The sequence below is a fragment of the Lactuca serriola genome, chromosome 3, assembly GCF_051521515.1.
Source record: "Lactuca serriola cultivar US96UC23 chromosome 3, Lser_US96UC23_V15, whole genome shotgun sequence".
Lineage (NCBI taxonomy): Eukaryota > Viridiplantae > Streptophyta > Magnoliopsida > Asterales > Asteraceae > Lactuca > Lactuca serriola.
In genome coordinates, this window is record NC_136410.1 from 123,510,057 (window position 1) to 123,527,942 (window position 17,886).

Genomic DNA, 17,886 nt, shown 5'->3' on the forward strand with positions numbered 1-17,886 from the left:
ATAAATATTATTTTAAGAAAAGATCGACTTGATGTCGATCTATAAAACAATTTGAAGGCATAAGTATGATAAAACAGTTTTGAGTATAAGGAAACATTTGATTGAAACACAATTGTAAATAAGTTTGAAAGGTAATGTACCGAGTAAGATGTACAGTGTAATAAGTAGTTTAAAACATATAAAAGGTTTATAAAAATCATTTGAAGGAAACTATTTGGTAAAATGGCTAATGAGTAGCCAAATCTTTTGAATGTTGTATATTAATCACATGTGATTGATGTAATAACTAGCGTAATTCTACTTATTAATCGCATGTGATTGATATAATCCTAGCATGATTCTACTTGTATTCCCCCCCCCCCCATAAAACATTTAAAAGTAGTTTAAAATATTAGTTAAGGGGTATGAACTCACTTGATTGAAGTGGTTGATTTGAAGCAGTCGAGAGAAGAATCGAGCAGAACTTTGACAGGAAGAGTTGAAAACGCGGGAAATCTCGGGATTCTCGGGAATCTCGGGAATCTCGGGAACACAAAACCTTCCTTCGGGACTTGAAGGTGAAAACCGGGGCTTTGGGAGGGTCTGGGGGGCTTAAACGCAGAGTTTCGGCGCGAGAAAGAAAGGAACTGAGCAATGGAACTCGGAGCCCTTGAAATCTATTTATAGGGGCATTTTTGGGGTGTGCCACGTCGTGGCAAGTGATGGCCACGTTGTGGGGAGTCGAACTTATCCTCTTCCATTGATTGGACGCCCTCAGTCACTTGCCGGGTCGCGGCAAGCTTGTGCCACGTCGTGGCAAGCCTGACAGCCTCGAATTTCGGACCTCGAACTTGTAAAATCCATAACTTTCGCGTACGAGCTCCGTTTTCAACGTTCTTTATATGCACGCGTAGCTAAAAACATTATCTACAACTCTCGTTTAGACTTCATCGGAAAATTATGACTTTATTTTTAATTATTTATTTTTAACGGGCCGGGACGCGATAATTTCGTTAAAAATCCATAACTTCTTCATCCGATGTCCGTTTTCGTCAGACTTTTCATCGTTGCGCTACTAATGTTGAGACCTTAGATTCTCATTTAGGTTGTTTTGGTAAAAAGTATCTCGAGCTCTATTTCGAGTTTTTAGCTGTCTACTACTATACCCGAATCTTGGAAAAATCATAACTTCCTCATACGAAGTCAGATTTGGACGTTCTTTTTATGTATGATCGCGGTTTGAGGTTATCTATAACTTTCATTTAGATACTTAAGGCTAAAAACTATTGTATTGAAACTTCGCATTTTTCGTTTAATCAGTGTTGCCAGTTTTGCCGAGAATCTTCGGTTGGTCATAACTTCTTCGTTATAACTCGGATTTCGGGGTTCTTTATATATACGAAAACCTTGATACGATTCCTACTACTTTATTTAACCCAAATAAGATTTTAGGAAAGTTATATTTTGACCTAAATTTGATTGGTTTTAGATTACATTGTCTCGAAATATCGGGTTGTCACATTGCATCCCTCAAACCAAGCGGGGTTATGTTTTTGTTCCATGATTTCACTAAAATAAGGGAGGCCACAAATGCACTATAACGTGTATTGGCTCAACTAAACATTTGAGCTTTTATTGGATCATCCCATATACCACCAGCGACTACAGTTGAAATTATTATTACTAGATTTAATTATTAAAAATTTCAATTTTCAAATTTTCTAGTAATTTACTTTTTCTACCCCTACCCTACACTTATTTCATACAATGCCCTCATTGTATGCGTAAAATAAATCAAAATTAAGAAAAAGGGAGAAAAAGGAACAGCCTCCCATGGGTTAGCGGTGTAAGCATCTCCAAAAGTGTGGAAAACATGCATTTCGAACACGGACCTCTCAAAAATATAAAGTTGGTGTAGAACTGGATGATTATGTAAATAAACCACGAACATGACTTGAAACTTCAATTCTTCAAAGTGTGTGCAAATATGTAGAAAGGTGTGGGAAAGTATAAAATGATTCACGTCATGGTTGAGAATACCACGTCGTGACCTTAGATCAAAATGCGAACGGAAGGCACCTTCAATTCTTCAAACTGGATGAATGCCATGACGTGGTGTAAGAAGCTCACGTCGTGGAAACTGGACGTCAGGAAAAAAATGCCTAATTGCTTTATTCATCCTAGCAGCTTGACCAGTGTCTAAATAGGTTAAGACTCTTCTATGTAAATATACTTCCCAACTGTAACCTCTCGCCCTCTAACGTACCCCACACTTATCTTTAATTGTGGGTTCCGACTCATGACTTTAACCTTCCTTGACTTGACTAGATAAACACGACTCTTGACTTAGCCTTATGTGCTTCTGAAAATTCCAATGCTAATCTGAAAAACGGAACAACCCAAAAGAAATAAAAGAGTAACATCATAGTGTAGCAAAGTCTTACATCACAAACCAAAGTCAAACATAAAAGAACACTCCTTAAAACAAAAGAAACGAAACTAAATAGAAAAGAAATCAGTCATCATCTCCTTGTCCCTGTGCTCCACTTGGTCCTGCCCCACCATTCTATGGATTCCAAAGCTCCTCCCATGTTGGAAAATAAGGATAATGAGGTGGCGTAGATGGTGGCCGGGTCACATCTAAATAAGTTCCCACCTGACTCTGAAAAGGGTCGGTGGGTACTCCTTGTACATGCTGTGGAGCAGCACGCTCTCTCTCCATCTCTCTTCTAGCTCAAACATTTCTTCGCCTCGGTCTGGCCGGTGGTTGGTGCTCTGGTCGCGCCTCCTCCTGCTCATCATCTACTGGAGGTATAAGAAAACCGCCCCTGACATTCACCACTACCCGCATAACTCCCAAAACTTGAATGGTTAAATCAGTGTCCAGGAATCAGGTAAGATTCCTCACAAAGTCGTGAGTCAAAATATGATACGACCGAGCAAGGCGAGCAACCAAATGTCCTCCCGTAATCGGACTCCCAGGCCTAGAATTAGCCGCTTTCTTCCCCATGAACCTCGCCAACATATATGGTAAATCACAGCAAACCCCAAGGGTAATAAGACTCCACTGATAGAACAAATTATGAATAGGAACTTTATCCCCATGATGCTTGTGATTTATAGAAAAAGTAATAAGGCGATGTAGAAATCGGTAAACGGGGTTCCGAATCTGTGACTCACTAGAGTCACGAGTATTATACTCATGCTTGGAAATACTTTGCCAGAACTGGACATCCATAATACCGGGAATAAAATCCCGAACACACCCATGCAGAAATGGTATGAAGAACGGAGATTGAGTCTCCACTTCCGTATAAAGTCCCATTCGCCAAGCAAACTCCCGAAGACTACATTCCCTATAAACGCCGCCCAACCGGAACACAAGTGTCTGGTTATAATTAAAGTCAATGGTGCGTTCTTCGAAGACTACGGTAGAGAAAAACTCCACCGATAACTCCCGGTACACGGGTTCTTGAATTGCAAACAAATTCCGCCACCCGTGACAAGTGAAGGAAAAATGATCCCCTTCCTATGTTTTTGTCCAATATCGTTCTAATTCAGCAACCATTCCCACACCACCGAGCCATCCCCAATCGACAATCGGAGCTATCGCAAATTCCCTGTTATATAACCGTCCCAACCGATTTTCATATGTAGTCAATAATGGTCGGGGAATGTTTTGTGGAAACCGATATAAAGGATGAATACTCGCCACATAAATTGGATTCTCCTCCTGTGGAATAGCCCTTCTAGGTCCCATTTCTGTAAACAAAATTAAACCAAAGCAGCAAACACCCAAAGCATTAACAAAAAATTGCATTCTGTTTACCCAGAAGTCACGGCATAGCTTAGCACGCCACGTCGTGAAACGTAATCGGGGCGTGGGTCTAGATCGGTCAATGTATACTTGATTTTAACCAAAAACAATACTTGGGGTTTGTTCCTATTGTTATTCAAAGGACACGCAACCTAAAAACAACAACTAATTTCAACCAATTTCGAAAATCTCATCATTCACATAAACCCTAACCATGAAAATGTATAAATTATAAGCAATAACTACAATTAATGGACAAAATACATACCAATTGGAGTTACAAGACAAGAAATGCGAAGAATTTGGAACATAAATTGAAGAAATTCGGCTGTGGGGACCTTGTTTCCGTTCGTGAGGCAGCAAGCAAATGGGGAACATTTGTGTGGTCAAAAGGTTTAAGAAATGCCCCCCCCCCCCCCCCCCCCCCCGTGACTTTTTAAAGGCTATGTCATGGCAGGCTTTACCACGTCGTGGATTTTGAAAGATCATAATTTGTTAAAAAAAAATTTCAGCTTATCCCCGTAATTACTCTGTAATCACGACGTGGCATTGACAAGCCACGACGTGATTTATGTCTGGTCGCACAAATGAGTAAAATAACAAATTTTAACTAACTACTTTGTATTTCATTTATTAATTAAAGCTCCCCACTGCTAATTCTTACCAAGTATCAGTTATTAGACAATGAGTTGATATCTTTCCTAATTAAAATTCAAAAATTAAAAGAAAAGAAAATGCAAACCAAGCTCGGGTTGCCTCCCGAGAAGCGCTTCTTTTTCTTGGAGTCTTGAGCTGGACTTCGTGCCTCCTACGTTGAATCTTCTGAAGAATCCATCACCAACTGGACCTTTTGTTCCTTGAAACGCCTCTTGTAAGCTTGTACGCGCCTTTTGTATGCCTTCTTCGAATTCTCCTTCTTTGTCTTGACTTCATCTACATCAAACTTGCGTTTAATCCCTTGAGTCTTTAATTTTTCTTCACTCTTCCGCTCCATACTACTTGTCTCCTCCTTCACCATTTGCCTTGTCACCTTTGAAGTAACCTCTTCTTCATCACTTGTCATCTCATCATCTTCTTTGCTCACCCAAGAAGGTGGACTCTTGTAAGCAATGACTTCAACTAAATAGGGAACAAATGCTCTTGGTTTTGTTCTTTTGAGTGGATGAACTGTCTTGATCTCTTCTTCCATAAGCTTTTCTGGTTCTTCTAATTCATTGTATTCATTAATTGTGAACACCTCTTCTTTAACATGATTTCTTTGGAAGCCATCTTCTATCCCAAAAATTTCTTTTTCATCACCAACCCTCAAGGTGAGCTTAGATTCGCGAATATCAACAAGAGCTCCAGCAGTGTTAAGCAATGGACGACCAAGGATAATTGGAACATCGGGATCTTCCTTCATATCCAACATTACAAAATCTATTGGAAAAACAAATTTTCCAATTTTTACTAAAATATCCTCCACAATTCCCTGGGGTTGTGTCACTGAACGGTTCGCCATGTGAATAGTCATTCTTGTTGCCTTCATCTTCTGAATTTCCAACTTTTGATAAAATTAATAAGGCATCAAATTAATGCTAGCCCTAGAATCGGATAAAGCATTAACCTTCATTTTGTTACCAAATTCACACGGAAGAGTGAGGAGTCCAAGATCCCCCATCTGCTCAGGTATCTCTCCCAACACAGCTTTTGAGCTTTGCTCACTTAGAATCACCTTAGAATGCTTCTTTAATTGGTTACGGGTGTCTATCAAGGCTTGCAGTAATCTTTGATACTCGAGAATTTTGGATAAGGACTCGACAAAGGGAGTATTAATCGGGATTCCCTTCACGTGTTTAACAAACTCCAGATGCTCTCTTTCCAGTGGACTAGGGGCAGCTCAGGATGGAAACAGCAAAGGCGGCTGATAAACAGGAACGGGCTCAGGCACTTTTTGTTCAGACAGGGGCCACGTCGTGGCCAGACAAGTGCCACATCATGGCTCAGGTGTTTCAACAACCCCTTCACTTTCGAACTTTGGCTTCCTTGGTTTTGAATTGGGCTGCTGTGGCTCCTCTTCTAATGTCTCCAGGAACTCAAATATGGCCTCTTCTTCAGTATCTATGGCCATTACATGAGATTCGGTCTTCATTTCAGGATTCTTCGGGGACAGCTTCTCATGAACCAGAGTGGCTAGTTGACCAAGTTTTACTTCAAGGTTATTGATGGAGGCTTGCTGATTCTTTATTAAAGTTTGTTGTTCATTAATAGCAGAATCAGTAGCATCGTGTCTCTTTTCCGAAGCTTCCATAAACTTCATCAACATGGTCTCTAGATCGGGCGTCTTCTCAACTGGTGGTTGCTCCTTTTGATAAAAGCCTCGACCTGTCTGCATATACTTCTCTTCTTTTTGCTTCTTATACTCTTCATATGGCAGCCACTCCTACTTTGGTTTCCTCCAGTCTTCATCAAACTTATCCCCACTAGAGTAGCACACTTGAGCTTTTCTGATCCCAAATTCATCTAAATGGCAGTCCTTGGTCAAGTGTGGACCACTACACCTCTCACAACCCACTATTATGGCATGAATTGAGTGGTCCATTTGTGTCAACCTCCGGTCGATATTATTTAGCATAGCCATCATGGATGCTATTTCTTCAGTTTGGGCCCCTCCACCGCCTTTGATTCCATCTTGCCTAGGGTTGTGTTATTTGTGAGAGTGCTTTGTGAATTCTTCAATCAGCTCCTTGAACTCCCTTGGATTTTTCTTTGTCAAAGGTCCTTGAGAGTCAAGGAGTTTTCTTGTCATAACGTTGACCCTATCATAGAAGATCGACATCTCTTGTTGCACATTTAGATCATGCTGAGGGCAATTTCTGAGCAAGCCCTTATACCGCTCCCATGCTTCGTATAATGACTCCCCCGGCTGTTGCTCAAAGTTGGCTATTGCCTTCTTGAGTTTAGCTATCTTGGATGGCTGACAAAACTGCTCCAGGAATTGCTCACGCATTTGAGCCCAAGTAGTGATTGTGCCCGGTGGAAGTGATTTTAACCACTCTTTAGCAGCTCGCTTGAAAGTAATGGGAAGCATCCTAAGCAGTATGGTGTTTCTGTTGACATTTGGGACATTGAAGTAATCCGCAATGTCATTGACTTCATCTAAATGCTTAAAAGCATCCTCATGATCTTTCCCAAAAAATGGGATATCCTTCAGTGCAGTCAAGATGTGCCCCCTCAGCTCGAATGTGGCAGTGGTAGGTATTGCGGGTTGGACTAAACTGGGACCCACATCTTCTCGGATCCGCTTCATGTAAGCTCCCATAGACATCTCCTCAATTGCTGCCATCTCGTTCCTTGGCTTGTTCTCGGGTTCGCTCGTATGTTCTTCAAATTCAGGCTCGGTTTCGTTTTCGGATTCGGTTTGGACGGGTATTTGATCCAAGTGCTCAAAATAGCTCTTGTGCCTTGAGGATGAACTTGACTCTCCTATCTTCTTTGCCGACTTCCTTGAAAACGTTGACTTTAGCTCTTGCAATGGCGTCTTCTTATCAGTCTTCTTGTGAAGTGCAGCTTCCGGATCTTCAATCGGTGGCACCAAAGGTGTGGTAGATCCTCTAGTCATGAACTCCTACAAACTAAACACAATAAAAAAACATAAAACTGAAATAGAAAAATAAACTAAAATCTAAAAACTAAAAACTAAAAACTAAAATTCTCAGAAACCATGTCGTGGCGCGTATCTGGCCACGTCGTGGACTCTGTGACTAAAATATTTAAACCTTGCTAAAAAATTAAATTTTTGCGGGCTTTACCCCACAAAAAGGATCGATTAACTTAATGCAAATAAATAAGCTAATAAACTAAGCCGTTCCCCGGCAACGGCGCCAAAAACTTGATGTGCACGAAAGTATCCTCTAATTTTAATATTTATAACCTAACAAACTTAAACTAACTATGCACCTGTAGGCAGTGTACCTAGTCAGATTACAATATAGCTTGGGTAAGTCGGGTGTCTTGACCAAGGAACCGAGGGATCATGGCAGATCTCAACATATCGACAAGAAATATCACTTCATTAGACATCGGGTAGAAGAGGGACTCCTTGTTGTGAAGAGTGTATCGTCAGAAGATAACCCATCAGATCCCCTCACGAAGGCACTGAGTAGGGTTAAGCACTTGCAGCACGCTAAGAGCATTGGGCTGAAGGACAATATTAGTTTAGATTACATAGCTTCATAACGTGTAATAGATAAATTTTAATTAACATTTGATGATTAAATAAAGTAGTATTATGTATAAGTAAAGTTAATATCTTGTGTTAATTATTTACCTATTGTTTCACTTTGCATGTTTTGACTTCCTGAATAATAATATCATTCGAATAGTCCACCGTCGTTCATAGGAAGTAGATATGAAAGAAGACTGTCATGAATTGGTTTGTAGACTATCTAAAGTGTATTAGACATAGCAAAACTTTGCTGTAACATTCATGAGTTCTTATGAAATAAGATTTGAGCATTGGATTAAACGCACAGTTATTGGCATCACTTCATGGAATTTCTTACGAGTGATCACAAACGATAATATCATAGTCTTTAAACCTAGATATATGGTTTATTGTTTGCAAGTTGGTTGTGCATTAATAACGTGTAAACGCATCAGTAACTTGATGTTATAAAACGCATTGTTGTGCATGATTTGATGTGACATCCCCATATTTCTCAACCAGAAAAGACCGATTTAATTTATGCTTTTTAAAATAAAATCAGAGAAATCTTTTTAAAAGATGTTGCGGAATTGGTCCCCAAACAACATATGATAAAAGTTTATCAAAATCCTTCATTAAGAAGGTATATATATTTTCCATATATATCAAAACCTCGGGATGTCATGTTCCGATACAGATCAAAAGCATAAACAAGACATTATAAGCCTTTCAACAGTTATTTACAACTACTGGCCTATAATCCAAAAATATATCGTCGTCCTCCGACTATGCTCGGGGTCCACTACCTGTAATCATAAAACTGAGTGGGTCAGGATTGGGAGCCTGGTGAGCATATAGGGTTTTCAACCCACAATAATAATATATTTGTTAAGTTCACCAATCAACAATAACCCTAATTACCCATTCCCGTTGTCCTCACTTTACGTCCCTAAACACCTATCACAAGGGACCTAGCCTAAGGATTATCATCGGGATCGACACTACTGCTAAGGGGTTTCCTCAGCCATACATGTCCTTAAGGCAACCATGAGGGGGATAGAGTACGCCAATGAACATTTAATTCATCAACACCTACAAGTTGCGAACCTGCTAGTGTTCCACTGGACTATCTAGAAAGTCCGTGGTCGTCATCTATACTCTGCTAGATGACTACAACAACAACAACAACAACAACAACATCGAGGCCTCTCACCATTTTAACACACATCAACTATTTCATCTACCCATGTTCTACCCAACATATTTTGTAGATAAAATATATACAGTTTAAAACTTGTATAAAACATCAATTCAACAGTCACCTCGAATAAACAATTAGCATACTTACACATAACACGTATTTCAAAGTAAATACTTCATATCTATGTGTAAATTGAAAGTAACTACACACTCATGTATTTTGGTGAAAATCGGGCAGCAATTCATTTCCTAAAACGATCGTTTCTAATAAAACCGGGAGTTTTATTGAGAAACCGGGCTCTGCAAAAGTCGGGCTTCGAAACCGAAAAGATAAATTTTCCGGGCTTCTCGGGCACTTCGTGGGGTATTCCGGGCTTTACAATCGATACCGAGGCTTTGCGGGATGTTAAGATGAAGAAAATATGGGTTTAGGGGTTAAAAGTGGCAATTTCTTAAAAATATCCGAGAAGGCTCGCAGCCTTCTATTTATAGGGTGAAGCTTCTGATCGGACGGCTGAGAAGCTTCTGGTCCAACGGCTGAGAAGGTTCGCAGGCGAAGGCTCGCACCTGCGAGGGCTCGCAGGCAGCTTCTAAGTGGACCGGAGTCTACTGGTGCACCTGCGAGGCTCGGAGCTAGGTCAAGCGAGGCTCGGAACACGCGGCAGCAGGGCGAAGCTTCGGCTGGGGAGCTGGTTGCTTCGGATTGGGCCTCCTCCTCGGTGGAATCAGAAGAGAGAACGTGGCTTCGCATGACTCAGCAGTTTCGGTGACTCAGCAACCTGGTGACTCAGCAGGACACGTGTCACATTCTAAGCAAGGGTGACGTGGCAAAGTGTGACTATGTGAAATTTCTCGGTTTTCGCGCCAAAACTTCTAAAATCCATAACTTTCGCATACAAGCTCCGTTTTTGACGTTCTTTATATGCACGCGTAGCTAAAATTACGATCTACAACTTCCATTTAGACGTCGTCGGTTAATTTTGACTTTAAATTTTATATTATTATTTTTAACGGACCGGGACAGGAAATCCGTTAAAAATTCATAACTTCTTCATCCGACGTCCGTTTTCGTCAAACATTTTACCGTTGTGCTCCTAATGATGACACCTTCAATTCTCGTTTAGGTTGTGTCGGATAAAAATCGCTCGATTCAAAATTCGAGTTTTTAGCTGTCTACTGCTACGCTGAAACTTCGAAAAATCATAACTTCCTCATACGAAGTCAGATTTGGGCGTTCTTTTTATCGAACTTCTCGGTTTAACGAATACTACGACTTTCATTTAGATTACTAAGGCTAAAAGGTAGTTTATCAAAAACTAACTTTTTACGACATTCAGCACCGTGTCGGTTTTGTCGCGAAACTTCGACAGGTCATAACTTCTTCGTTATAACTCGGATTTTGTTATTCTTTATATCCCCGAAATCCTTGTTTCGACCACTACAACTTTATGTAAAGATATCGGGCTTATCTCACACTTTAATTTTGACGCTTATTTTGATTCTTAATTAATTAAGCCCTAATAATTAAGCATAAAACACATAATTCACATAATATTCACATAATTCCTTTTCATTTCTTCAAAATGAGTTACAAAGGTTAACCTAGACTATCAACTCAATATAAATGCCTAGGCTAGAAACACGAGTGTTACAATTCTCTCCCCCTTAGGATGATTCCGTCCCCGGAATCACATATCACCAAACAACTGCGGGTAGCGAGTCGTCATGTCACTCTCCGTTTCCCAAGTGAGATTTGGTCCATTCGTATGTTTCCAGCGCACAAGCACTAAATCGACCATCTTGTGTCGTAACTTCATAGTCTTACGGTCAACGATTGCCTCAGGTCCCATAAACTGCTTTTCCCCAGCTTCCAGCCAACATGATGGCGTTCGACACTTCTCCCCATACAAAGCGTGATAAGGTGCCATCTTAATGCTTGAGTGGAAACTATTATTATAGGAGAATTCTACTAAAGGTAAGTGTTCATCCCAGTTACCTTGGAATTCTAGGGTACATGCTCTCAGCATATCCTCCAATGTTTGAATCGTTCGCTCGCTTTGACCATCAGTTTGCGGATGGTAAGCTGTACTCAAACACAACTTGGTACCCAATTCCTCTTGTAGACTCCTCCAAAACCTTGAGGTAAAATGGCTATCACGATCGGACACAATCGTTAACGGAACACCGTGAAGCCTCATAATTTCCTTCACGTAAGAATTCACAAGTTTATCCATAGACCATTTCTCTTTGGCCGCTATGAAATACACACTCTTAGTGAAGCGATCAACGACCACCCAAATCATGTCGTGACCATTCCTTGTTCTGGGCAGTTTAGTCACAAAATCCATAGTGACGTCTTCCCATTTACCCATGGGTATGGGTAAAGGTTCTAAACTCCCATACGGTTTCTAATGTTGTGCTTTAACCCTAGCACAAGTTACACACTCGGCCACATACTATCTTGAAATACCTTCAACCCTTGGTTGTTTGTACCGAACACTAACGTTTTGCCCAAACGTTCTTCCTTTCGGTCATTTTTCTCTAAAGCTTCCTCTTGAGCTTTCTTTATACTTTCCACAATTGTCGAGACAACTTCAATTCTCAACGAACTTGGCCTTTTCTTTTCAAGGTTTACCTTCCGACTGAGAGCATCAGCAACAATATTTGCTTTACCAGGGTGGTAAAGTATCTCACAGTCGTAGTCCTTGAGTAACTCTAGCCAGTGTCGTTGCCTCATGTTCAATTCCTTCTGATTAAAGAGATATTGGAGACTCTTATGATCAGTGAAAAGGTTACACTTTGTGCCATAAAGATAATGCCTCCATATCTTCAAGGAAAATACTACCGCTGCCAACTCCAGATCATGAGTGGGGTAGTTCTTTTCATGTTCCTTCAATTTCCTCGATGCATATGCGATCACTTTATCCCTTTGGGTCAGAACACAACCTAACCCAACTCCAGATGCATCGCTATAAACTGCGAAGTCATCAACTCCTTCAGACAATGAAAGAATCGGTGCTTCACACAATCTCTTCTTCAACTTCTCAAAGGCTTCCTTATGCTTCTCATTCCAAGCATAAGTAGCTCCTTTGTGGGTCAAAGCTGTTAATGGAGTAGCAATCGAAGAAAAGCCTTGGATAAACCTTCGGTAATATCCAGCTAATCCTAAAAAGCTTCGAATCTCCGTAGGACTCTTTGGTTGTTCCCATTTCATTACAACTTCAATCTTTGCTGGGTCAACCATTATTCCTTCTTGGTTAACCACATGCCCTAAAAATTGGACTTCTTGAATCCAAAATTCACACTTGGAGAACTTTGCATATAGCTTCTCCTTTTTCAGGACATCTAGCACTTCACGCAGATGCTTTTCATGCTCCTGCTTGCTTTTCGAATAAATCAAGATATCGTCTATGAATACTATCACGGATTTATCTAAGAATGGTTTACAAACCCTATTCATCAAATTCATGAAAGCTGCTGGGGCATTGGTTAGTCCGAACGACATAACAAAAAATTCATAGTGTCCATATCTCGTTCTAAAAGCAGTCTTTTCGATATCCTGCTCTCTCACCTTTAGTTGATGGTATCCCGACCTAAGATCGATCTTCAAGAAATAGCTCGAACCCTGCAACTGGTCGAACAAGTCATCGGTCCTTGGCAACGGGTACTTGTTCTTTATCGTCATTTTGTTCAGCTCTCTGTAATCGATGCACATTCTCATGCTTCCGTCTTTCTTCTTTACAAATAACACTGGGGCTCCCCAGGGTGATGAACTAGGTCAAATGAAACCTTTGTCCATTAACTCCTGAAGTTGTGTCATAAGTTCTTTCATTTCGGTTGGCGCTAATCGATAAGGTGCTTTTGCTATCGGCGTCGTTCCTGGTAACAAGTCGATACGAAATTCTACTTGTCGATCAGGGGGCAATCTAGGAAGATCTTCGGGAAAGACTTACGGATAATCACACACCACCGGAATATTCTGCACCTCCTTCTTTTCCATCTTAGCATCGATCACGAACGCTATATATGATGTACATCCCTTGGCCAAACACTTTCTGGATTTCGTTAAAGAAATGATTCTAGAGTTTACTCTGCGTTTATCTCCATACACCATAAACGACTCTTTCCCTGGAGGGTTTACTTTTACTATCTTCTTTCTACATAGTATTTCTGCATCATTGGCGCTAAGCCAATCCATTCCTAAAACTATGTCGAATCCATTTAACTCGATAGGCAATAATTCCTCTTGGAACTTATTCCCATCCAAGTCAATGAGGATGTTTTTCATACGATGGCTAACAGGTACAAGCTTGCCACTAGCAATCTCGACTAATAAGGCATTAACTAGCCTATCTACAGGCAAAGCTAGCTTTCTACCAAATTCATGCGATATAAAGGAGTAATTGGCTCCAGAATCAAACAAAATTTGGGCGGGCAATTCGTTTACGAGAAAGGTACCTAAAGCGACATCGGCTTCTTCTTTCGCAGCTTCGAGCGTCATCTGGAAGGCTCTCGCCTTCGGCTTTGGTGGTAGATTGGGTTTTGCTGCTTCCTTCTTCTTCGGGCAGTCCCTCAAAATATGCCCTTCTTCATTGCACCCAAAACATACATTCTTATTGAAGGTGCATTCATTGGCATAATGCCCTGGCTTTCCACATTTGTAACAAGTGACTTCCACGCTGCACTTCCCAACATGTTTCTTCTTACACTTGTCACACAACTTGGCTTCGGCTCCTCCTCCAAACTTTCTTGAACCAGTCTTCGAGATCTTGTTCTTTTTATTGGAACCTGAAGTTCCTTCAAACTTTCTCTTTTCGCCAACTTCAACCTTTCTGGCGGCTCTCCCTTTTATCATATCTTCAACAGACTTGGCAGCCTAGATAGCTGCCTCCAAAGTAAGTGCCTGACGTACTGGCACCGTGTACTCCCATGGAAGTCCCTTTGCGTACCTGTCTATCTTTTCCAACTCATCTGGGACAACACGCAAAGCAAACTCCATTTTGTCTGTGAATTATTCGTATATTTGTCACCGGTCATACTCCCCTTCTGCAACGTTAGAAATTGGTTTTCTAACTCAAGTACGTTTTGGGCCGAACAGTACTTGCGCTTGAAGTGCACTAAGAACTCTGCCCAAGTTAATTGCAGTGGCTCATTAGGGCCTAGGGTTTTCCCCAAAGTGCTCCACCAACGAACAGCACTACCCCTGAACTGACGTACTGCAAACGTAGTTTGTAACTTGCCTTGGCAATCACAAGTCATGAAAGCCAACTCCATTTCCGAGATCCAATCCATTACTCCGACATGATCTTCTTTTCCATTGAATGTTGATGGCTTTCAAGTCATAAAGTCCTTATAATTACACCCATTTCTCTCCATTCTACCCTCGTGGTTATTCCTCCCAACCACAAGTGGTTCACTATGACCAACCGATCTACTATTGTTCCCTTCTTCAAACCGATCGTCATTTAGTTCACGTTGTTCAATAGGAATTGAAGGTTCATCCCTGTCGTTCAGTAACATTTGCCTCAATTCCTCCCTCTGTTCAGCCAACATGGTCTGAATCATAGTTCGTACTCCAGCCATGGTGATGGGTTCGGGTGCAGCTTCTACTATAGGCACCTGTTCCACCACTTGGGGTTGTGGTTGTTGGTTTCTGTTTGCATTTCCAGCTCCACTCTGAATTCTTGCCATTACAATCTATATACCGAATAAGGCGAATTTAGGTCTTTATTCTTGTTAGACATTTCAATTCCCTTATCACTCCGAAGCGTTTACATGTTAGTTCTAATCTCGTAATCATACGCTTAGAATCCTACACTCATAAGGTTTCCAGATCCGGTTAGCAACAGACCATAGATCCGAAAAAATAATGGCACACATGGCAAACACATAGCATTTAGCACATAAGGGCATTTTAGGCGTCTTCCCTAAAATAAACTAGTGCTCGTGTCTAAAATATGGTAGACACTCATATCACAATCATCACTTAGCATTCTAAGTTCAAGTCTAGAAATTCTACAATTTCTGAGTTCGCTTCAACTAATGCTCTGATACCAACTGTGACATCCCCATATTTCTCGGCCAGAAAAGACCGATTTAATTTATGCTTTTTAAAATAAAATCAGAGAAATCTTTTTAAAAGATGTTGCAGAATTGGTCCCCAAACAACATATGATAAAAGTTTATCAAAATCCTTCATTAAGAAGGTATATATATTTTCCATTTATATCAAAACCTCGGGATGTCATGTTCCGATACAGATCAAAAGCATAAACAAGACATGATAAGCCTTTCAAAAGTTATTTACAACTACTGGCCTATAATCCAAAAATCTCTCGTCGTCCTCCGACTATGCTTGGGGTCCACTACCTGTAATCATAAAACTGAGTGGGTCAGGACTGGGAGCCTGGTGAGCATATAGGGTTTTCAACCCACAATAATAATATATTTGTTAAGTTCACCAATCAACAATAACCCTAATTACCCATTCCCGTTGTCCTCACTTTACGTCCCTAAACACCTATCACAAGGGACCTAGCCTAAGAATTATCATCGAGATCGACACTACTGCTAAGGGGTTTCCTCAGCCATACATGTCCTTAAGGCAACCATGAGGGGGATAGAGTACGCCAATGAACATTTAATTCATCAACACCTACAAGTTGTGAACGTGCTAGTGTTCCACTGGACTATCTAGAAAGTACGTGGTCGTCATCTATACTCCGCTAGATGACTACAACAACAACAAAAACAACAACATCGAGGCCTCTCACCATTTTAACACACATCAACTATTTCATCTACCCATGTTCTACCCAACATATTTTGTAGATAAAATATATACAGTTTAAAACTTGTATAAAACATCAATTCAACAGTCACCTCGAATAAACAATTAGCATACTTACACATAACACGTATTTCAAAGTAAATACTTCATATCTATGTGTAAATTGAAAGTAACTACACACTCATGTATTTTGGTGAAAATCGGGCAGCAATTCATTTCCTAAAACGATCGTTTCTAATAAAACCGGGAGTTTTATTGAGAAACCGGGCTCTGCAAAAGTCGGGATTCGAAACCGAAAAGATAAATTTTTCGGGCTTCTCGGGCACTTCATGGGGTATTCCGGGCTTTACAATCGATACCGGGGCTTTGCGGGATGTTAAGATGAAGAAAATATGGGTTTACGGGTTAAAAGTGGCAATTCCTTAAAAATATCCGAGAAGGCTCGCAGCCTTCTATTTATAGGGTGAAGATTCTGATCGGATGGCTGAGAAGCTTTTGATCCAACGGCTGAGAAGGTTCGCAGGCGAAGGCTCACACATGGCTCGCACCTGCGAGGGCTCGTTGGCAACTTCTAAGTGGACCGGAGTCTACTGGTGCACCTGCGAGGCTCGGAGCTAGGTTAAGCGAGGCTCGAAACACGCGGCAGCAGGGCGAAGCTTCGGTTGGGGAGCTGGCTGCTTCGGATTGGGCCTCCTCCTCGGTCGAATCAGAAGAGGGCACGTGGCTTCGCATGACTCTGCAGTTTCGGTGACTCAGCAGCCTGGTGACTCAGCAGGACACGTGTCACATTCTAAGCGAGGGTGACGTGGCAAAGTGTGACTATGCGAAATTTCTCGGTTTTTGCGCCAAAACTTCTAAAATCCATAACTTTCGCATACAAGCTCCGTTTTTGACGTTCTTTATATGCATGCATAGCTAAAATTACGATCTACAACTTCCGTTTAGACTTCGTTGGCTAATTTTGACTTTAAATTTTATATTATTATTTTTAACAGACCGGGACAAGAAATCCGTTAAAAATTCATAACTTCTTCATCCGACGTCCGTTTTCGTCAGACTTATTACCGTTGTGCTCCTAATGACGAGACCTTCAATTCTCGTTTAGGTTGTGTCGGCTAAAAATCGCTCGATCTAAAATTCGAGTTTTTAGCTGTCTACTGCTACGCTGAAACTTCGAAAAATCATAACTTCCTCATACGAAGTCAGATTTGGGCGTTCTTTTTATCGAACTTCTCGGTTTAACGAATACTATGACTTTCGTTTAGATTACTAAGGCTAAAAAGTAGTTTATCAAAAACTCACTTTTTACGACATTCAGCACCGTGTCGGTTTTGTCGCGAAACTTCGACAAGTCATAACTTCTTCGTTATAACTCGGATTTTGGTATTCTTTATATCCCTGAAATTCTTGTTTCGACCACTACAAGTTTGTGTAAAGATATCGGGCTTATCTCACACTTTAATTTTGACGCTTATTTTTATTCTTAATTAATTAAGCCCTAATAATTAAGCATAAAACACATAATTCACATAATATTCACATAATTCCTTTTTATTTCTTCAAAATGAGTTACAAAGGTTAACCTAGACTATCAAATCAATATAAATGCCTAGGCTAGAAACACGAGTGTTACATTTGATGAGTGAATAGTAAATGAATATAAGTTTAAGTTTATATGTTCCTTTTATCCTAAGAGGGTAAAAGCGATATATGGGTCCCTCTATGATTTGGTTTGACTTATGAGTCGGGCACGGTCAAGACAGAATTAATGTGTTCAATTAAGTTCTATGTCAGACAAATCAGAGATCGAGAAACAAACTTCTGGACAATAAGTTTAACTATGTTCCATGTAATTTTCTGCACGATATCTTGAGAACGGAGAACTATACGATCCCTTGTCTAAAGGACGAGTCA

The 17,886-nt window shown here is 40.6% G+C and overlaps 1 non-coding gene across 1 annotated transcript; it reads left to right on the plus strand.

Moving 5' to 3' along the window:
- The first annotated feature begins 6,630 nt into the window (after positions 1-6,630).
- Positions 6,631-6,737, plus strand: LOC145096614 (small nucleolar RNA R71). The gene has a single exon (XR_013703989.1). It is a non-coding gene; the product is annotated as a small nucleolar RNA R71 (small nucleolar RNA).
- Positions 6,738-17,886: the final 11,149 nt, after the last annotated feature.